The sequence below is a fragment of the Ptychodera flava genome, chromosome 5, assembly GCF_041260155.1.
Source record: "Ptychodera flava strain L36383 chromosome 5, AS_Pfla_20210202, whole genome shotgun sequence".
In the NCBI taxonomy this organism is placed as follows: domain Eukaryota; kingdom Metazoa; phylum Hemichordata; class Enteropneusta; family Ptychoderidae; genus Ptychodera; species Ptychodera flava.
Window position 1 is genome coordinate 18,109,727 of NC_091932.1, and position 6,717 is coordinate 18,116,443.

Here is a 6,717-nt window from a genome sequence, read left to right on the forward strand (position 1 = left end):
CCTGCCAAAAAAGCGTTTGAATGTAGAGACAAGTCTTGCTCTGGTGTAACCTTGATTTAACAGATTTTAAGAGAGATGGCCATGTCTCTCTACAAAATCACCATATGAACTGCATGCTCTAGCATATCGAATTAGCGGAAATGCATACTCCATAAGCTGGTGACAGTGGAATATACTGATGAGGTGTGGAAAATTGATTATACTAAAGTTGAAATCATCTCTCTTGTCATATAGCCTAGTAGAAAGGTGACCATTAGAGTCAAATTCAAGTAAAATGTCCAAATATGAAGCAGAAGAGGCCGTTTCTGTAGTTTCTTTAATCTCCAATTCTGGAGGATAAATCATAGCGAGATATTTACTGAATTCAGAGTTATTCATTGAAATAACATCGTCTGTGTATCTATATGTTAGGTTGAAAGTTCTAGCTACAGAGACCTTTTTCTGTTTGATAAGGTTCTGGATAAATTCTGCCTCGTATGAGAACAGAAATAAGTCGGCAAGCAAGGGAGCACAGTTAGTGCCCATAGGAATTCCTATACACTGTTGGAAAATGTGTACTCCACATTCTCCAAATATGTTGTTAATGAGGAAATCAAGCATCTTGATTTCATATTTTCCAAGAGTTCCTTCGAATTGTTTAATATCCACATTTGATTTATACCAATCCGAAAAAGACAACATCACAGTATGCTTGAAGTCCCCGTTTAACCTTCACCAGGACACCTTCCGAAACATACGTTGTAGACACCTGGGGTCCATGCGGACCCCAAGGAGATTCCTTGCTTATTACACCAAAAATATTGTAACAGACATCTTTTTAACATACCATACCGTTTCATGTTCCTAATTGCCACATCATCCTCTTTTAACAAATATGAATTTGCAACAAAACTCATATTTTTGATTATAACAATAGTAAACATAACGATTTATTCATAATAACAACAATAAACATAACGATTTACTTGGCTGATAGGTGAGAAAAAGTACAGTTTGGTTATTTTCTGTCCAAATCCATGTTCTGAGTACTTAACAAAAGTTTTTTTTACCTCTGAACAGACCATGAGTATCATATTTAACATACAGAGAGGCAATTTTGAGAAGAAAATAAATATAAAACGTCACAAATAATGTCTTGGGTCTGACCAGACCCCGACTTGATGCCTTTGCCCGCTGTGTAATGTGCTTGGAAACGTCCATATCTAATCAATCACGTGCTATTCAACCTAAAAAAGTATGAAAAGGTAGTGTAACAGATGCATAATATGTCACATACCTCTTAGTGTATTGAAAGTGGGTTAGAATAGTATTTTCTTTTTGCAAGGGACATAATAGAGATACCGAATCAACAGCGTATTTCGATAGGATTGTCCGGGGTCCGCATGGACCCAACTGAATTTTTTTTTCTAAAAATTCAATAGATCACCCAATAGCAAAATAAATTTACAGCATTGTTGCCAAATGGTTACCTGACAAATACATAAAAGGAGAAAAGTTGACATGCATTTAGAGAAACAATATTAGAAAAAATATTCCATTGGGGTCCAGGCGGACCCCAGGTGTGCTGATTAGGGTTAACAGTACAAAGAACAGAAGTCAGTATCTTCAATAACTCTGTTGTTGAACATTTTGAAGATCCTGCGATAAACCTAGCTTTGTACGGTGTTTTGTGGAGCTCACAGTACGGTATATTTCCCAGAATGCAATACGATTTGTTAACACGAGAGTACGCTACGCGCAATACAGCCATTTCAGCAACGCACTGCGCAGGTATTGTGAGCGTCTGCTCTAGTTTTCATAGCAGCTTATGATCGCATCGAATACGGACGCGTATCCGCTGACGATTCTAATCAGACAAACTGTGTTTGTGTGAAATCTCACTGCAAGTATTCAATTTTTTAGATATTGAAACTTGTCTCTACTCTCAAATCATGCCGAAGTTTTCCAAACGACGAAGGCAATCACGTAAAGCTCGTGTCTGTGAGACTGATATTGATTGTGAAGTCACTGGCCATGTTTCCACAGCGGCCACGTGTACTGAGGACGCGATCGTGACGAGCTCAACCGATCGCGATCGAGATCGAGCTCCCAGCCTGGCTGACGATCGTTCTTATTATCATATCCTCGATCTTTCATCTGAAGTTTTAATGAAAATCTTTGGTTTCTCTGTTATTTCATTGCTGATGACGATGATGGAGAGCATTTTGAGAAGGTTAAAACTTTGGGTTCGTTACGCATGGTCTGTTCCCGATTCTATGCAGTTTGCTGTTGTGATATTTTCTTGACTGAAATGATTAAATGTTTTGACCAAAATACATCTAAGCCTAGTGTATCGAAATACTTATTTCGAAAGTTCAAACTCATGAAGGCAAGGGTTGCGGCTGGCAATGAACTCAGCAGCCATGTCAACGCTATAGTTTCCATGGGACAAAATCAAGTTCGAGCAGGGTTGCGGAAATTGCTGAACACGCAAACAGGTGGTCCCGATCGTGTTTACGTTGATGCGGCAACTTCTGTTTTGTTTAGTTCAAATCGATTACCGATATCAAAATCAAAGACTAAAGCCTATGTTTCCAGGATTGTTAATGAACACAAATCAATCGGAGTTAAGATATCGGGTAATGACGAAGTAGGGCTGTGGAAGGCACGTCTGAAAAATGACAAGGACTTTGCAAAAAAACTTTTGACTGTTGATTTTTTCAAGCAAGCTACGACCTCTAGCGAATTTGATGTGCTCCCTCTTCCAATTAAAATGGCTATTTTTGAGAGGTGTAGACATTGACAATGCTGATAATAATGTACAAGGAGATAGCACTGGATTTAATTTGTGGTCAGATAGAGAAGCCGGGCATATTTTCATTCATTTAGGGGGTGGATTATCAGAAAACGACTACAATTGTTTGGAAAAATCACTCAGGTCAAGTGAAAATGTGTCAAGAATTCCAAAACTCTCCAAACTTAAATCTAACCTTAGGCGTTTTTACGACTGTGTAATAGAAACTGCTAGTGGAAATAAAAAAGGATGGCGGGTAAAATCAATTGAGAAACAAATATTAGACCAATTGAGGGGAATTTCCAATGATTATAATTTGAACATTGATGTAAATAAGAAACTGATTTTGACAAACTCGAAATTGTAGTTGGGGAGGGAGGGGACACATTCCAGGACACAAAAGGGCATAACTCAAAATTTCAAGGTATTTGCAGTGAGTGCAGCCATCAGAATAATAAGATACGATGGCAAGGAGATATGGCGGGATCCAAATCCCCAGTCTGAGGACAGCCGTATTCCTTGGCCATCATTAACGCCGCTGAATCTGACCAGGTCATGAAAGAGGAGATTCTGCCCATCTTTCAAGCCACAGAAAAAATGGCACAGTCTGGTCTTAGGGGCATCACATACAGACGAAAATTAGAAGGTGATGAGAAATACAAGTGCCTTGTTTTACAACGAAAAAGTACAAAATTCTTTTGTAATTTGTGCAATGCAACGGCAGACCAGTGTCATAATGTGAACCTCTCCTGGGACATGACAATAACATCATCAATCATGAAAGAATGGGCAGAATCTCATAAGTATGGTCAAACTGGTAATGCTATCATAAGCTATGACCCCAAAAATGAATATACTTTGGATCAATTGCATGCAAAGCTGCGGAATATGGGCAAATTTCTTGATGAGTTGTTGGTTGAAGCAAGTGTCCTTGACAAAAAAACAGAGTACTTGCTAAAATTTGCAGAACTGCCAACTGAAATGCAAAATGATGTAAAGCGGCATGAAGAACATCTTGCTGAGCAATTTAATTTAAAAATAGAACTTCACAATGAGGGGTATGAAAAAGATCTGGCTCAAGGAAAGCAGCATGACATTAGTGACAAGCTGCAAAAAAAAACTTGAAGCAGCTTCACAGGTCTTTTCCATTACTATTAATGAAAATTTTGAACACGACACACAAGATTATGCTGAAGGATATATAGATACTTTAATAAACCAAACAAGTAAAAACAAAGAGTACAAATGCAATGTTTGTGAAAAACCATATAAATCACGATCAGGAGTTATCAGCCATGTACAGTCTGCTCATGGGAAAATGACCCTGAAATCTCTGCAAGAGAAAAGGAAAGAGAATGAGTTAAACCTCTTTGACCAAAAAATGGAAATTTTGCATGCAATTGAAAATGTCATAAAGACTGAGGACTCCAGTGCAAAACAATCATGTCAAATAAAATTAAAAATAACACATCCTGAAAAATTACAAAGTGTAGCAGCTGAGTTTGCTTCTATTGACATGGAAATGATGGAAAAAGGAAAAGCTGCTGATATACTGGCACTTGATTACCATAAAAGAGCTAAGTTAATTCATGACCATAACATTGAAAAATACCATTCACTTATTAGTCACATACATAGTAAAGTTAAATATATTCCCCCGTCAAAAGATAATGCGGGAAAAGTTACAGAAAATACAGCAAGTGGACAACAACGGATCTCAGCAAATAAACAAAGGAAGGAAATTCAGGAGAAACTAACTAGCATTGATCAAGTTATGCAAGCAGAGAATGGTAAAGGAAGTAAACTCCAACAATTAAAAGCTTTTCTGAGAAGTAAATGTATTGTGAAAAAATATGGTGGTGGTTTTGAAGGTGGTGCTTGCACCCGTTTTATGGATGAAGATGTGCTAAGAGGGTGTGAAAGAATACTCTCTGAATCAGAACATGCACATAAGATAACATCCATTGTCAGAGAGTACAGGGCACTTAACCATATAATGGGTATCACTCACTTTACTGATGATGCATTACAGAGTTTAAACAAGCAATATGGTATACAAGTAACTTGTTTTGACCAGCTCTGTGAAGTATTTGAACGTAAGTCAAAAATGTGGTTAAAGCAAATAGTCACTGACCTACCACACATAACACTAACTCACTACATGCACTTCGTTGCACACCATGGTCATCAACTCCTAAAGAGAGATAAGGGTATTAACATTCATAGTAGCTCTGGGATTGAAATGTCACATCAACGAATGAAGATGGATATTCGTCGCCACTTAGGGGGAGGATACTGGGCCAAAACATTATTGGTACGTTGGTTGATGAGGACTGACAGGGAAATCCTAGGAAATTCTCCCATTTCAGAGTGATGAAAAAGTATAGTACCACAAATAATTGATTAACTTACCTGAGACGTGATACGAAAATGGCCAAAACATCAAAATCCTCTTCAAGTCCAATTCATCCTGCAAACAAAGGTTTATAGTTGAGTTATATCATCAGCAATAGATCATTGTTTACATGTTGTACAATAAATAAAAAACACAGGAAAAAAAAAATAAAAAAAATAAAAAAAAAAGTAAAAAAGCCAAAGATAAAAGTACATTCAGCATACAAAAAGCAGAATATTTATTTTCAACACTATGTTTTACGTAAATACTGCTGAAATTGTGAATACTATTACATCTCATGTGTTTGCTCTAAATGCCAGAGTATTTTGTACACAGAACCATATCCACAGAAAAATAAATGACTTGACAGACTGATGTGTTAAAATTACACATGAACATGGATGCAATAGTTTTAGGGGTTACTTTTTTCTGCAATGATTGATATTGTTTTCGTATGAAGTTTTCCTATATTTCTAGCATTTTAACATTTTTCTATATAAGTTATTATTTATTGTCGAGGTTTGTGTTTGTTTTCTGTTAAAATGCAGCAACCACAGTCAAAATATAGCAAACAAGCGAAACGCCCCTATAGTGTATACAGTTAACGTTCAAACTGCACTGTCCATGATGACAAATTAAGCACTGATTTTTTCGGAATTCAATTTAGAAAATACATCGACTGTCTGTAATGCTATCTAGTCTGTGGAAACACATACGGAGTACCATGTGTCGTATAGCGTTTGAAAGCTCCGATTTTACTCTGTAATAGTACGATCCGTATAAAAGAGTAACTGCCTTAGTATCGCAAAACAAACCCTAATTTGGGCGAAATCGTCGCTTTTTACGATTTGTCTATTCTGAGATAATGAAGACATTGTAAACAACAAAATGATCGTACCTTGGTCGCCATTGCTCCAACCAGTCGAATCAGCTGACCTTTGCCGTGATTTAACTTAATTTGGCGAAGTAGATAGCAAAAAATGTCCAAAAAATGGTGATTTGTACATACTTATTTGCATAACAATACATTATCAACCCAAAAACGGAGAAGAAAGAGGCAAATATCGATAAAATCGGGAAAATCTCGTCCTTTCAAATCTTTTACTGTGAACGAGGTTACATGCAATCCCCTCTAAGTTAGCGCCAATTCTTTATGGACAGCCCGGTTATGTGGCATTTTAACATGGCGCCCTCGTTTGACAGATCTGGGACATTAGTGTTAAGGATTTGTGATGCATGTTGGGATATATGGAGTCCAGTGGAGCTTTGGTATCCAGTATAAGCTAGGCAACTTATTATGGTCATCCTTTGTTGTAATATTAAAATTATCCATGAATGACTAATGGTTTGCCAAAATTTCAGATTTGTTGAACATGGATTGTCTGTAAGTGGAGTTGGTGGAGGTCTTAGTTACACCAAGTTCGTCTATAAGACATTCAAAATAATACTTCTTACAGACAAATACAATGTTATTGGCAGCTTTATCAGCAGGAACGACAACATATTTGTCATGGATATCATTCAAACACTTCACAGCATCAAGCTCTTT

At 37.1% G+C, this 6,717-nt stretch overlaps 1 long non-coding RNA gene across 1 annotated transcript; it reads right to left on the reverse strand.

Annotated features, from left to right (window-relative positions):
- Positions 1–4,028: 4,028 nt before the first annotated feature.
- On the reverse strand, positions 4,029–6,421 carry LOC139132518 (uncharacterized). The gene is made up of 4 exons (XR_011552335.1): positions 6,067–6,421; positions 5,186–5,243; positions 4,912–4,967; positions 4,029–4,106 (listed from the first exon to the last, which is right to left on the reverse strand). It is a non-coding gene; the product is annotated as an uncharacterized lncRNA (long non-coding RNA).
- Positions 6,422–6,717: the final 296 nt, after the last annotated feature.